Source organism: Theropithecus gelada, chromosome 13 (assembly GCF_003255815.1).
Source record: "Theropithecus gelada isolate Dixy chromosome 13, Tgel_1.0, whole genome shotgun sequence".
Lineage (NCBI taxonomy): Eukaryota > Metazoa > Chordata > Mammalia > Primates > Cercopithecidae > Theropithecus > Theropithecus gelada.
Window position 1 is genome coordinate 96,888,714 of NC_037681.1, and position 15,819 is coordinate 96,904,532.

General features: G+C 35.8%; 1 pseudogene; it reads right to left on the reverse strand.

Annotated features, from left to right (window-relative positions):
* Positions 1 to 1,292: 1,292 nt before the first annotated feature.
* On the reverse strand, positions 1,293 to 2,864 carry LOC112604513 (annotated as a pseudogene).
* Positions 2,865 to 15,819: the final 12,955 nt, after the last annotated feature.

The following is a 15,819-nucleotide window of genomic DNA, read 5'->3' on the forward strand; positions in this document are numbered from 1 at the left end:
GGATTGTCTTGGCTATATGGGCTCTTTTTTGGTTCCATATCAATTTTAAAGTAGTTTTTTTCTAATTCTATGAAAAATTTCAATGGTAGTTTAATGGTAGTTCTTTCCGTTTTTTACCTCACTTACTTTGATAATCTCTTCTTCATTGCATACAGGTTAAAGATTGTTGTATTCTTATAGAACTGAATCCTTTATTCTTATGCAATGCCTTTATTTGTTCCCCAAAATTTTCTTTGTTCTGTAGTCTGCTTTGTCTGAAATTAACATAGTTGTGATGGTTAATACTGAGTGTCAACTTGATTGTATAGAAGGATGCAAATTATTGATCCTGGGTGTGTCTGTGAGGATATTGCCAAAAGAGATTAACATTTGAGTCAGTGGACTGGGAGAGGCAGATCCACCCTCAATCTGAGTGGGCATCATCTAATCAGCTGTCAGAATAAAGAGCAAGCAGAAGAATGTGAAGAAATTAGACAGGCTTAGCCTCCCAGCCTATATCTTTCTCCTGTGCTGGATGCTTCCTGCCTTTGAACGTTGGACTCCAGGTTCTTCAGCTTTGGGACTCAGGCTGACTTCGTTGCTCATCAGCTTGCAGATGAACTGTTGTGGGACATTGTGATCATGTGAGTTAATACTCCTTAATACACTCCCCTTTATACATACATCTATCCTATTACTATTGTTATTCTAGAGAATCCTGACTAATACAATAGTTATTCCTCTCTTCTTTCTTTTTTTTTTTGATTAGTGTTAGCATAGTATATCTTTCTCCATCTCTTTAACCTATCTGAGTCTTTGTATTGAAAGTGGGTTTCTTGTAGAATGTACAGGTGTGTCTTGTATATTTCATTTACTCTGACAGTCTATCTTTTAATTGGTGTATTTAGACCATTCACAGTTAAAGTAATTATTGGTGTAGTCAGCTTAATATCTACCATGCTTTTAACTATTTTGTTATACTTTTTTAAATTTCTCTTCTGCCTTTTTAATTTTAATTGAGCATTTTCTATTATTCTATTTTATCTCTTCTCTTAATCTATAAATTTTACCTCTTTTTAAAAGAGTAGTCCAGCAATTTTGTTATTTTTCTTCATATTTATTTTTTTTGTAGGACTCTTGTCAATGTAGAACTTTATATTCAACGATATAAACAGGCATATTGCAAGTGATATTCTGTAGAAGTGAAAAAGACTGATAAAACTAGACACCTGCATTATATGTTCTTTATATAAATAGTCCATTCTGAATAGTAGAATGAAATGCAGACCAAATGCTTCTGAAAGTTTGTGTGCCTAGATCACAATTACCATCTTCCCACACTAAAAAGAAAAAGAACAATAACACAGAACATAGTATTTTCAATGATTATAGCACAATTAACATTTTCAGCCATTCACTGGCTTTTTAAGATCATGTTGGCAACTTACATTATATATACACACATGGGTTTGCTTGACTAAGGTCACTATTTCAGAGAGCTTTAAAGCCATTCTAGTAGCTTTTCTGCTATTAGTGCCTTAGCATCATTAACTAGTGAACTTGTAAATGTACCACGACAGGTATTTTAATTTCAAAATCTTTCACTGCCAGAACTAAACCCTGTGTAATAACATAACATCAAGTGATTCCTCCAAAAATGTTGACCAGAATAGCCAGTACCTCTTTTTATCTGAAGTGATAAGAGTAAATGATTCTGTTACTTGGTGGACTGTAGCACTACCGTGAACAACAAGGAATCTGGTTGTAGTCTCTTTATGAAGTTGTGTTATATCTATTGTGGTTATAGCCACATCAGCATCATTTACTAGACAGCCTATTTTTTCACTGAGGCCAGTGTAGGTGAGATGTGGCTTAGCTGCACCTTTGTTCCTTTCATCTTCCTGAGTCCAGTCCTGTAGATCAAAGGTCTTCTGGCAATAGGCTGAATTAGAATCAAAACTGATCTTTGCATCCAAACATAACAGAGCTCCATCTGAATCTTATACCATTGGGCTTATTTTTTATCATGGTTGTGTTGTAGTTCAGAAAAAGATTGTAAAGCTTGACCATGTTTTCTGCAACAGAATCCACAATATTAGACGGAAATCTTATATTCTGCGCAAGCTGGAGAGCTTGTTCCTTTTTGATGCCTTCTACGACGTCAATAGATTCTTTATTACATCAGGAGTCTCAGCAGAAACATCTTCAGTGTTGACACCACCTTGCAAACTTCCTGTTTATACTGGACCTTGAAATGACCTTTCCATTGTTACTGGAAAGGAGTATTTTCTCCTGGGATATTTTTGCTCACAGATCAATACTTGATTGCATATTTTGTCATTTTCTCCTGTTTGCTTGGTAAACAACTTTTTCCCAATTATTTGAGAGGAAACAGCTTTTGCTTCTTGAGAGAAAACTATCTTCACTCCTCTTTTAGGATTGCTTTCAAATGTTCCTTTTTCTCTACCACAAGCAAAACTCTTCGCCATTATCACATCTTTAGAACCTAATTTTTTTTGACAATTGCGTCAGCTTCATCTGGTGACTTTGCCACATATCCTTTGGAAGGGAGATACCAGCTTCTTGCAACAATTTCATATTCATATATTCATGTAGTGAGAGATTCCTTTGCTGTTGCTGCTGTACTTGGAGTTATTGGTTATTAAACAGTTCAGAAATTCCCAGAACCTGGGCAGTAGACTATACTATGATCTGGTCTGGGACTGATGGCTGTGAAAGGTGGCAGCTAATTGTCAGCTGTAGAATATGAAGGCCACCATTCCTAAGTCTGACCCTGTCCCCTCCTGCTGTGTGCCTCCAGCCACTTTGTAATAGACAATTTTCAGTTCTCTTTTCGCATTCCTTATGGCATTGTCATCGTTCATTCTACTTATCCATATGCTATAACCGTCTGCTACATTGTTGCTGTTATAACTTTAAACAAACTTTTTTCTTTTGAATCAATTATTAATTAGAAATTAAGCTATCAATCCCAGCACTTTGGGAGGCCGAGACGGGCGGATCACAAGGTCAGGAGATCGAGACCATCCTGGCTAACACGGCGAAACCCCGTCTCTACTAAAAAAAAAAAAAAAAAAAGAAATTAAGCTATCAGTAATAACTTAATAAGAAATTAATAAGAAAAAAGAAAAGATTTTATTTTACCTTCATGTATTCCTTTACTGATACTTTCTTTTCTTTGGGTAATCTTAGTTTTTGGCCTATATCATTTTCCTTCTCCCTAAAGAATGTTTCAAATTTCTCAGTGGGCAGGTCTACTGGCAATAAATTCCCTTAGATTTTGTTTCTATGAGGAGCCTTTATTCCTTCATAACTTTTGAGGGATTACTTTACTGAATATATAATTATGGAATGGTGGTTTCATTCTTTCAAAATGTCAAATATTTAACTCCTTTCTTGTTTGAATGGTATATGTTAAGAATTCTAATGTAAATTTTTTCATTGTTTCTCTCTGGGTAAGTTTTTTTTTTTTTTTTTTTTTTTAATCTCCTATGCCTTCTTTCAAGATTTTCCATTTTCCATTTGCTTTCTGCAATGTGAATATGACACGCATAGGTAGAGGTTTTGCTTTTTGTTTATGTTTAGGCTGCTTAGAGTTCTTTGTGCATTCTGGATCTGTTGTTTGCTGTCTGTTATGAGTTTAGTTAAATTCTTAGCCATTATCATTTTGAATATTTCGTCTTCTCCATTCTCTTTTCCTTCTCTTTTCGATATTCCAATTACACCTCTGTTACACCTTTTGAAATTGTCCTTGGATTTCTTGTCCTGTTTTGTTCACACTTTTTTTTTCTTTGCATTTCAGCTTGATAAGTTTCCACTGACATATCTTCAGGCTCAGTGAGCCTTTCCATGACCATGTCCAGTGGCCCATGATGAGCCCATCAAAGACATTCATCATTCTGCAACAGTATTTTTGAATTCTGGTATTTCTTTTATGTTTTCCTAGAGTTTCTTTGTCTTTGCTTACATTACTCCCCCATTTTTGTATATTGTCTACATTTTTCCATTAGCGCTTTTAACATATTACTTATAATCATTTTAAATTCCCTGCCTGATAATTTCAAAATCTGTGCCCTGTCTGAATCAGATTCTAATGCTTGCTTTATCTCTTTAGACTGTGTTTTTTTTCTTGTCTTTTACTTTCCTTTTAATTTTTTGAAAGCTGCACATGATATAGGTAATAGAAACTGTGACTTAAAAGGCTATTAGTGTATGGTTTTATGTTAATCTGGCTAGTACTTAAGCTGTGTTTTAATGTTTGCTTGTAGATATAGATGCCAGAAGCCTCAAACTCTTCTGGTGTCTGTGTTTTTATCTGTTGCATTTGGCTGCCCAAAGAGCTTGTTAGATAGATTTTGTACCTCTTTTAGCTGTTATCTGCTGTTGTTATACTGGAGGCTGTTGGAGTAGTGGTAATTTTTGGTGGAAAGGAAACATTCTATAATGTGACCAATTCTCTGCTTTTTAGTGGGCCTGGGTCCTTGGATTGTAGGCTTTACAAGTGTTTCTTAGCTTTACTCCACTCCATTTGGTAAGATAAAAAAGCTAGCGGAGGTTTGAGTTGGGTAAATGCCTTTCCCCCAGGTGAGATAAGGCTATGGTAAAATCTTTTTTCCCTGGAGTGTAGATATTGCCATGGCGAACACTGTGGGAATAATATTTATCAACGGTTACTTTTCCTTTTTCTTTCTTTCCTTTTTTCTTTTTTAATTTAAGACAGGATCTTGCTTTGTTGCCCAGGTTGGAGTGCAGTGTCATGATAATAGCTAATGGCAGCAGCCTCAAACTGCTGGACTCAAACAATCTTCCTGCCTCAGTCTCCTGAGTAGCTGGGACTACAGGGATATGCCAACACAACCCCCTAATTTTTAAATTTTGTGTGTGTGTGTGTGGAGACAGAGACAAGGTCTCACTATGCCTAGTCTGATCTTGAACTCCTGGGCTCCAGTAATACTTCTATCTTAGCTTCCAAAAGTGCTGGGATTATAGGCATGAGCCACAGCACCTGGGCTAGTGGTTACTTTTCTTTTTTCCTAGTCCAAGCCTGGAAATAACCTTTCTTAGCTCTTCACACTAACAACCTGGTGGTTTTACTGAATGTAAAACTTACACAATTTTTTGCCATTAGGAATTTCTTACTGTTATGCTAGTCCATGTTCAACCTTCAGAAATCTGTCAAAAGTTACCATTTATGTGTTGCTACCATCTCATGGCTCCAATGGCATATACTTCAGGTAAGCAGATGTTTCCTGTGACTCTATATTCATAAATCTCTACAGACTTCAGGGTGATAGTTTACCCGGAAACCTCGATTCTCTACTAGGTCTAAGAAAATTATTCTTGTTGTAAGCACAGGAGTGTTGACTTCTAAGCTCTTTATTCATCAGAGCTGAAACTGGAAGTCACCAACTTATGTATTAGCAAATTATATTCTAGTAGTGAGATCTTATTTATTCTAACATTTCTTTGGTAAATATGATCCATACCATGGGGATTAATTTACTTTCTTAGCTCCTCATTCTTACCCTTGTGATTTATCAAGGCTTCTCTAATTAGTACATCCCCTAAGGAAAGTTCAGGCCAAAAATATGATTGGCTCATGCACTGTGGGAGCCACAGGAGAAAATACATCTTCTAGAGCAGCCCATTCTGCCTCTACAGTAGTGCTAGCTGGAAAAATCATAGCTGAGCTTGCTGCTTCCCCAGTCTCTACTTTGAGACAGGATCTTTTTGATGATCTTCCAGAGTATGAAAAGCCTATTGAAACAGTAATTCTAGCTGCTCAGGATACTTTCATTAATGCAGATCCCTTTGAATCATCAGGAAACATTGGATTGGAATGGGATGAGGATCCAGATTGTAAATTCCAGCAGGTATTCACAGGAATTTATCTACCCTTACATTTTTTTTTCTTATTTTTATTTTTGCTCTGAATAAAGCATGTTGTCTCCTTTTCTCCAACTAGGCTGGGTTGGTTGGTAGGGAGGTTGCTGCTTCCCTAACATTGATTGCTTTCTTCCTGTCACTCTTACCTCCTATGTTGGTTTCCTGTGGCCATGCAACAGTGTTACTACAAATGTAGTGGCTTTACACAGTACACATTTATTATCTCATGGGTCTTTGTGGGTTAGAAGTCTGGGCACAACTTAGCTTGGTTCTCTGCTTAGGGTCCCACAAGACTGCAGTCAAGGTGTTGGCCAGTGCTTGGGTCTCATTTCAAGGTTGACTGGGAAGATACATTTCCAGGCTTATGTGGTTTTAGCAGAATTCACTTCCTTGCAGTTGTTGGGGGTTTCAGTTTCTTGCTGGCTGCCTGTCTGTTGGAGACCACCCCTATCTTAGGTATATGCAAATGCAGCCATTTGCTTCTTCAAAGACAGCAAAGGACAGAATCTTCTCAGAGAGGAGAAGTCACAAACCTGTGTAATGTAATCATAGAAATGACATCTTATCATCTTTGCCATATTTTATTGATTAAAGGCAGTTCACAGGGCTTGCCTTTACTCAAGTAGAAAGGATCACATAAGGTAAAAGGATCACGTAAGAGTGTGAATATCAAGATATAAAGATCATGGGGGCCACCTTGGAGTCTTTCCATCACAAATAGTTGTCATTTTGTGTAATGCTTACAGTCACTGGTTGTATCTGGCAGCTACACATGATGAAAGGAAGACAGCTGAAGGTGAGCCTCATACAGAGATGAAATCACTTTCATTCAATTTGACAACTGAAGTTTTTAAATGTAGACTACATGTAAGTAGTAATTACATGGTTAGCTATTGATTTAGAAAATACAAAAAGAGAAACAGTCTTATAAATTCAGTAGTTTTAAAATAAGGTGTGTTTTACTTATAACAGTATGTACATACATTTGGAAGGTACAAGCACATTCTGTAAGAGGCATAGTTACTAATTATACAAATCATGGTTGAAATACTTAAGCCTTTGTAGAGGACTTTTGTCATAATTCTGTTGACAGTCAGGGCATAGTTATCTTTGACATGCAAATTGTTTCTCTAGTGGGACACAGAGAAATTCCTCCCCAGAAAAACACATTCTGAAGAGAAAACAAAACACTTTGTGTTTGAACTGTGATGTACATAACACAAATAGTGGGGATATAGATGTATTTTTTGGAAGATGGCAAACATTGAAAAAGAATATTGATGCAATAAAATTGAGAAAAAATAAAACTTGTTTCCCAATAGTTGTTTTTCAACTAGCATATGCATTATGGGATGTATGTGGGGGTTAAATGACAGAGTAGATATTCACCAAAATAATATCATATGGATATTCCTAGCCAAAATTATCTTTGTGATTAACTGACACTTGTAGCTGATCAGTACTTGCTGTTATTTAAGTAGCTAAGGACGCCAAGGAATAAACAGCAGCAGCATACCAGAAAAACTAAAGAAATCCACTTCAAATGGATTAACATAATTACTTCAGCCAGAGAGTGACAACAAAGTGACAAAATACACTTGAAACGTAGATGTTTTTGTAGTCTACCTTCTGCTTGTACACACCTGTGCACTTTGTAAATGGCTCCATATGCTTAATCAAAAGAAATCTAATTGCCTTAATTTACTTCATCCAAAAGTAGAAGAGTAAATTATATGTTTAATTATAAACTTTCCACTTTGGGCAGCTATAATTAATGACTCAAGGAATTGTGCAATAAGCCAAAAGCAACCTTTTATTACTCCTGAGATACCTGAACAGCACCAGCGTTTCAGAGCCAGTCAGGTTCTATTAGTATAGGAATCAAAATGCCTACCTGAGGCATTAATCACGGAGAACCTCCAAGCAGAGACTTTTAATTATATGTGCTGTATACCATCCACATGGATTATCTGCACTAGGGGATGGTAATAAATGTTCTATACTAAGTAATGATGACAGGGGCTCTTTTTATTTTTATTTTTAATTTTAGTGAATTCCACCTTAAATTTCCATAACCTTACAAAGATATGGTCCCAGAACATGGAGAATTCCTCCCTCCAAAACATTTTTTTAGAAAGTCAATGCCTTTGAAGACTGAAGTCTAATTTGTGTTTTCTAATAGAATTGACAAGTGCAATGAGAAGCATCTCTTCTCCTAGAGATCCAACTGGATTTTCTCTACACATTCAGAATTGCATTTTTAAAAGACACCACGTCTATTTACCTTATTGAGAGAGTGACCATATAGTTTATTATCAAACACTGGACATCCCAGGACAACATGCATAAATTAGGCCTCTGCTAGGAAAATCAGGGATCACCTTACATGTGGAATAAAGTAAATTTAGTCCTTGATTACAAGAACTTCAATGGATTATGCATGGCATAGCTCAATTATTTTTATGTAAGTAGCACTATTTTATCATAGAGCATGGGCTTTGATACAGAAAAGGTCTGGTTTTAAATTTCTTCCACTTACTAGCTAAGGAACTTCAAGCAAGTTGTTTAACCTCTCTGAATCTTAGTGTTTTCATCTCTAAAATGGATGCTTAAATCTCTTTTGTAATTATTAACTCAAATATAATAGCAATAAATAAAGCCCCAGGTATAAATGACATAGTAGGCTCTCAACAATTGTTATGTATTAAAGAAATCTTTGTGTGTGTGTGTGTGTGTGTGTGTGTGTGAGTGTGTGTGATGGAATTTTGCCCTTGTCTTCCAGGCTGGAGTACAATGGCGCAAACTTGGCTCACTGCCACCTCTACCTCCCAGGTTCAAGTGGTTCTCCTGCCTCAGCCTCCAGAGTAGCTGGGATTACAGGTGCGTGCCACCATCCCTGGCTAATTTTTGTATTTTTAGTAGAGATGGGGTTTCATCATGTTGACCAAGCTGGTCACAAACACCAGACCTCAGGTGATTCACAAACCTCAGCCTCCCAAAGTGCTGGGATTACAAGCTTGAGCCACTGTACCCAGCCAAAGAAATCTTAAGAAAAGTTAAATCCTCTTATTCACTCACCCAGAATTTCAAAATTTTGGAGTGTTAATAAAAACATTAATTTTGACTAATAAAAGTCATATAGTTTTAAAGGCACATTACTTTGAGTGATGGGTCTACTGATTATTCTCTGTTCACTCTCCCCACCCTTTTCAATGCTCTGCCTTTCTCTGCCTTGCTCTGTGCCCTGGGAAGCTGCATCAGTATGACATCACCTGGGCTCCCTTGCCTATGACTTTCAATTAGTTTTGCCAAGATGAGGCACTAGCAGATGAGAGGAGGTGTGGAGGAAAAATATTTTAGGGTATTTATTATACTCCCTTTCTGCTTCACCATGGTTCTGGTTGTGTTGTTCTTCTTACACAGTGGTTCCCAAACTTAAGTGCACATCTGATTTACCTGGAGGGTCTGATAAAACCCAGATTTCTTGGTCCCACTCCCAGAGTTTCTGACTCAGTAGATATGGAGTAGAGTTTAGGAATTTGCATTTCTAATTAGTTTTCAGGTGATAGTGGTGTTGATCCAGAAACGTCTATTTGATGTCCGGTGCTTTACGATAGCAGGTTCATAAGGCAGACCTCTCTGCTTTTTTTTTTATTTTTTTTTATTTTTTATTTTTTGGTTTTGGTCAGTGGGGGGAGGCTTTCTCCTTAGCCACCTTGTTTCATTTTGGACGGAGTTTTGCTCTTGTCGCCCAGTGCAATGGCGCAATCTCGGCTCACCACAACCTACACCTCCCAGGTTCAAGCAATTCTCCTGCCTCAGCCTCTTGAATAGCTGGGATTAGAGGGGCACACCACCACACCCAGCTAATTTTTGTATTTTTAGTTTCACCATGTTGCCCAGGCTAGTCTTAAACTCCTGACCTCAGGTGATCCACCTGCGTCAGCCTCCCAAAGTGCTGGGATCACAGGTGTGAGCCACAGTGCCCGGCGGGGCAGCCCATTTTTTTAAGGCTGAAGTTTTCTGTCTCTGATAACACCATTCACTTCTGGCCTAGAGACAGTAACAGCACTATTCTGTGGCTAAACGTCAGGTAATGCCTCATCACTCCTTAGGGTTAGTTCATTAACAGGGGAGTTGTCCATACTTCAGAAATATCCGCTTCATTATGTTGTCTTTCATCATCACTTTTAAGTGTATGACTTTTTTATTCTTCCTGGGCTGTAACTGATATAGCAAGTAAAGAAATTACTCAAATTAAACATTATGGATTTTTAAAAATTCGCTAGAATTTTTGAATTTTTAACTCTTCTTAATTATTTTAGAATTTTATGTTACCTAAGTATGTCATTTCCATCATAATTCTGACAACTTTCCAGATTCAAAGTAGGGAGGCTATTAGGTTTAAACTCAAAGCATCTGCCCAGCCACACTGAAAATACCATTGTAGTAGTTTTACAAATGGGGCAAAACAAATGAGCAAAAAAGTGTTACCCTTGAAGCCTTTAGTGTCACCCTTGAAGCCTTTAGTGTCAAATGTATTGTCATATTTAAGACAATGAAACACTGAACTAGGATTATGATGCCACATGATAGATTTCTAAAATAGAAACGTCTCAGTCATTTAGTTTGTACTAATGTATTATTTTCCATCAAGTATCTTGAGCAACTTTAATAATTTCAAAATTTCTCAGCATAATTATATTGTAAAAAACTACTCTAAGTTTCCGGTTTTTCCCAATATTTCCTGAAGTAATAGAATAATTATGATTAGAAATGTTTTCAAAATCAGTTTTTAAGTGTCTTAAAAGATGAGTTTTCAAATCCTCCTGCTTTTATCTTTTGTTTCTGAGTATGAGGTGCTTTTTTTTTTTTTTTTTTTTTCCTGTGAGGATTATTTTGTTCCCATTTTAAGAAGAATGCCTGTTTACTGCTAAAAAGGTTATTTTTAACTAGTCTCTCATGGACCATTTCAGACAAGTAAGGTGAGAAGAGGGGAAAATTATTTAGATGTAGTAAAGATATGAACAGCTTCTCTAGAAGTTTTTTTAAATGAGGCAAAAGTGGTGATGAGGATAACAAAGATCAGCTGTGCTGCCTAGTGGGCATCAGAAGTCAGAAGGCTCCATAACTCAGGTCAAATGTACCCACACATGATAGGACCCTAACATCTCCACAAAGTCTCTCGTGTCCTGTATATCACTGTGGGGGAACTTTGAAGAATGAAGTCTCTACCATCAAAACAGAATCTAAAAAAGTGTATTTTACTTTTTTTTCAAAGTAAGTGTCAGAAAGTTCTCTCTTCTCACAAATCCTAGATATAAACCATCCACCCTCTTCTGAATTTCTCAGATCAATAAATGGTTCAGTGCTGTATTGTGTTAGGAACTATGTGTAGGTTTCTGAGGAAAGAGGGCTGTTATGGCGAGGTGTAACTTTGGAATTTGATAATTAGAGACATCAGTTTAAACATCGGTAAAGAAGAGGATCAAATGTATACATGGAATTTTTAAATATATTATGAACTTGCTTTGCTTGCAGAATATCATTTTTGAATTTTTTTTGAACCATGGAATTGGCACTTGCACCAATCTTTTATTTGAGTTGTCTTGGAGAAATAGCAAGTCAATGACAGGACATGTTGCCTAAAATCCACAGTGAAGGTCTGAACAATTTATTTAATTAATCAAATTAGCATTTATTATTCTCAGGATCAGATAAAGCAAATATATGAGTACACTATCATTTTAACATTTTTGTAAGTGATTTAAGAATGTATTGCACTGTGGTAAGAAAATATCATCATCTATTGAAACTACCATTATGGTATGTGAATTTTTTTCATGTTCCATGGGTGCTTAAAAGAAAGTGCTTTGTATATTTGCTGGGTGTGGAGTTCAATTTATGCCTACTAGGTCAGGCTTATATATTGTAATTTCATATTTTTAGGGCTTAGTAATTTGTTCCTGCTAATTATATTAATTCCTAAGATAGATGTGTTAAAATTACCCATTATTATTGTAAGTTTGTCAATTTTTCCTAGTAGTTTTCTCATTTTTGATTTTATATAGTTGGATGTGTTGCTATTGGGTATGATCAATTTCAGGATTATTGTTTCTTCCTGGTGACTCGTGCTTTGATCACTGACATCACACAGACCTCTTTCATATACCACTTTCTATTTATCAGCAAACGCTGTCTGATCAAACTTTGCAATTTGTACAGCTTCCACCAGTTTTCACCTTTTGCACTTGGTTGAAGTCACCACTGTGATGAATCTTTTCAAGTCTACTGCTGTAGCCTCCTACCTTCACTGCTTCCACTTTTACCTTTCTAGAGTCTATTCTCAACAAAGTTCTTTCAGTTCTTACAAGGAGCTATTAATGAGGCACTATCCCTATCTGACTTCTGCTTTGTGAAAGTGGCCCTACAGAGCAGGTCTGCATTTGCATTTGTTGGGCATCTCCGTCTACTTGTGTCAGTAATCCTGGAATTGTCTTCATGTCAGGTACTCAGCTTGCAGTTTCTGTACCATTCTGGTATTATACACTTGGATCCATATCTATAGGTTATGAGGGCTTGGATTTTGATTTATTGGTGGGGACTTTTTTCTCATGCAAGCATCCCTAATGAGATGGCAAACATTTTTGCTGCTTCCTGGAAATAATGGATACAGTTCTTCTGTTTAACATAAGTGAGTGGACATTTCAGTGAAGCTCTAATAGTTTTCCCACTTTATGTAGGTTCGATTATTTCTCTGACCTATGCACATGCTAGAATACTAGCTCCTTATGCACAGCATTGAAATCTAGAACCAAGACTTTGTAGGCTGCCACAATGACAATTTCTCCTTAGCACCTTATTTCATTTTGGAAGCCTAGAAATTTAGCTCTATTTGCTTCAAGTTAGGCTATATGTCATGGTGTGTGTGTGTGTGTGTGTGTGTGTGTGTGTGTGTGTGTGTGTGTATTTATTTTTAATATGGAGTTTCTGATTTAGTTTATAGCAGAGGGATAGTCCCTTAGTGACAAGTGAATCTACTACCCTATACTAATTAGGATGAAATTTACAACTAATTCTCAATGTTATTCTAATAAACTACTTAATTTGAATCTTCAAAATATATTAAATGATGATTTTGTGCCTGAAGATATATCAGACCATGGGAATTCTGCAGTGAAGAAAATATACCTGTTTTTTGCCTTCCTGAACCTTAAGGGTTAATAGAAGAAGGCATATTAAATAACAAATAAATTACAAATCAAAGTGAACAAATGTTATAAAGAAAATTATCTTGAGGAAAAAGTAAAGCAAAGTTCAGATAAGGGATCTAATTTGGATAGGATGGTCTCCCAAACTTCTGTGACATTCATAAGAAACCAGATGACAGTTTCAATAGAATTGGTTCCTTATTGATCAAGGAAACAGAATAGAGTATCCCAAAATAAGGCTGCACACCTATGGCCATCTGATCTTTGACAAAGCTTACAAAAACAAGTCATGGGGAAAAGACTCCCTATTCAATAAGTGCTGCTGGGATAACTGGCTAGCAATATGCAGAAGATCGAAGCTGGACCCTTTCCTTACACCATATACAAAATCAACTCAAGGCAGATTAAATACTTAAATGTAAAACCCAAAACTATAAAAATCCTGGATGACAACCTAGGCAATAGCATCCTAGAGATGGGAATGAGCAAAGATTTCATGACAAAGACACCAAAAGCAATTGCAACAAAAGCAAAAATTGACAAATGGGATCTAATTAAACTTATGAGTTTCCGCACAGCAAAAGAAACTATCAAAAGAATAAACAGACAACCTACAGAATGGGAGAAAATTTTTGCAAATGATGCATCTGACAGTGGTCTAATATCCAGCATCTATATGGAACTTAAACAAATGTACAAGAGAAAAACAACCTCATTAAAAGTGGTCAAAGGACATGAACAGACATTTCTCAAAAGAAGACATACATGCAACCAACAAGCATATGAAAAAAGTCCAATACCACTGGTAGTTAGAAAAATTCTAATCAAATATACAATGAAATAGCATCTCACACCAACCAGAATGGCTACTATAAAAATGTCAAAAAATAACAGATGCTGGCAAGGTTGTGAAGAAAAGGGAGCACTTATACACTGTTGGTGGGAGTATAAATTAGTTCCAACATTGTGGAAAGCAGTATGGTGATTCCTCACAGAGCTAAAAGCAGAACTGCTATTTGACCCAGCAATATCATTACCAGGTATATACCCAGTGGAATATAAATTATTCTACCATAAAGATACATGCACACAAATGTTCATTGCAGCACTATTCACAATAGCAAAGACATGGAATCAAACTAAATGCCCATCAATGACAGATTAGATAAAGAAAATGTGGTACATACACACCATGAAATACTATGCAGCCATAAAAAATGAGATCATGCCTTTTGTAAGAACATGGATAGAACTGGAGGCTATTATCCTTAGCAAACTAATACAGGAACAGAAAACCAAATATCATATGTTCTCACTTATAAGCGAGAACTGAATGAGAAGAACACATGAAAACTAAAAAGAGAACAACAGACATTGGGGTCTACTTTAGGGTAGAGAGTGGGAGGAGGCAAAGGAGTGGAAATTGTTGGGTACTAGGCTTAATACCTGGGAGATGAAAGAATCTGTACAAAAAGCCCTCATGACACAAGTTTACCTACACGACAAACCTTCACATGTACCCCTAAACCTAAAATAAAAATTTAAAAAAAAAGCCAGATGTCATGATAGTTACTGCTTCTAGGGTTGTTATAGGTATAAATGATTTAGAACAATGTTCAGCATCTAGTCAATACTGTCATAACTGTTGATATAATTGTATTATTCATGTCTGTGTACTTTGTAGATTTACATTAATACTTTTAAAAATTAAAACTAAAAAGGAATGGTGCCTATTATAGTTCTGATTTATTAATGTTTTTATAAAGACTGGAGGGTATTATGTTTTGTCATCAATTTTATAAAGACTTAGTTTTCAAGTCATATCTTTCTCTACTCTACATTCCTCAGTTATTACATGGATTTAAATATATACCTTAGGTTAAATGTTATTTGGCTGATGTTAGAAGTTACACACAGAAAAAAACAAAATACAATGAAACTCTGTATATATGACATGGTTAGCATATAAGTCCCATTGGGGAGATGGTGTCTGAAAATTTTCTATGATTTAAAAATCATTTTGAATAATTCATTAATTTCTGGAAAAGAATGGAAAGATAGGAGAACTTTCAAGCACCTATTTTACTCAAAAGTGGCATTAAATATGATCTTGCATAGGCATTAGTTGAAACATGATTAAAATTGGTTCCCACCTGCCTTGGAAACTGCTTTTGTTTAGTTTCAGCTCATGTTTTGTGAATATGTAAGTTTGAGAAGTGCTGTTTATGCTATCTCCTAGAAATTTCTTAACGCAAATATTTCTCAGTGTATAACAAGGCTCTGAGAAATCCTGAAGACATTTTTTTAACTTTGTTTAAGCCAACATCTCTCAAATTTATTTGACTATATAATGTTGTATTGTGTGGTGTATATAAACATATTTTAGCTAACTGCATGAGCAGGGTTCCCAGGAACATAGTTTTGGAAATTCTTTTCTACATTATATATCTTCTGTTAATATTTTTTATTCTTGTGTTGATACTGTTTCTTTAGTTAAAATATTTATAGATAAAATATTATGAGTAAAATCAACTACCTTTTAAAATATTTTAAAATATCATGATCTTAGTTCTTAAAAGATTGCAATTGACTAATAGCAGGGAAAATCACACATTCTGATTTTCCTAGGATGGTCTCAATTTATGCTTCCCTATTTCATATAAGAAGAATCATGGTTTAAATGATAAATTGTTCATTATACTGTTATCTCCAATTATGATAC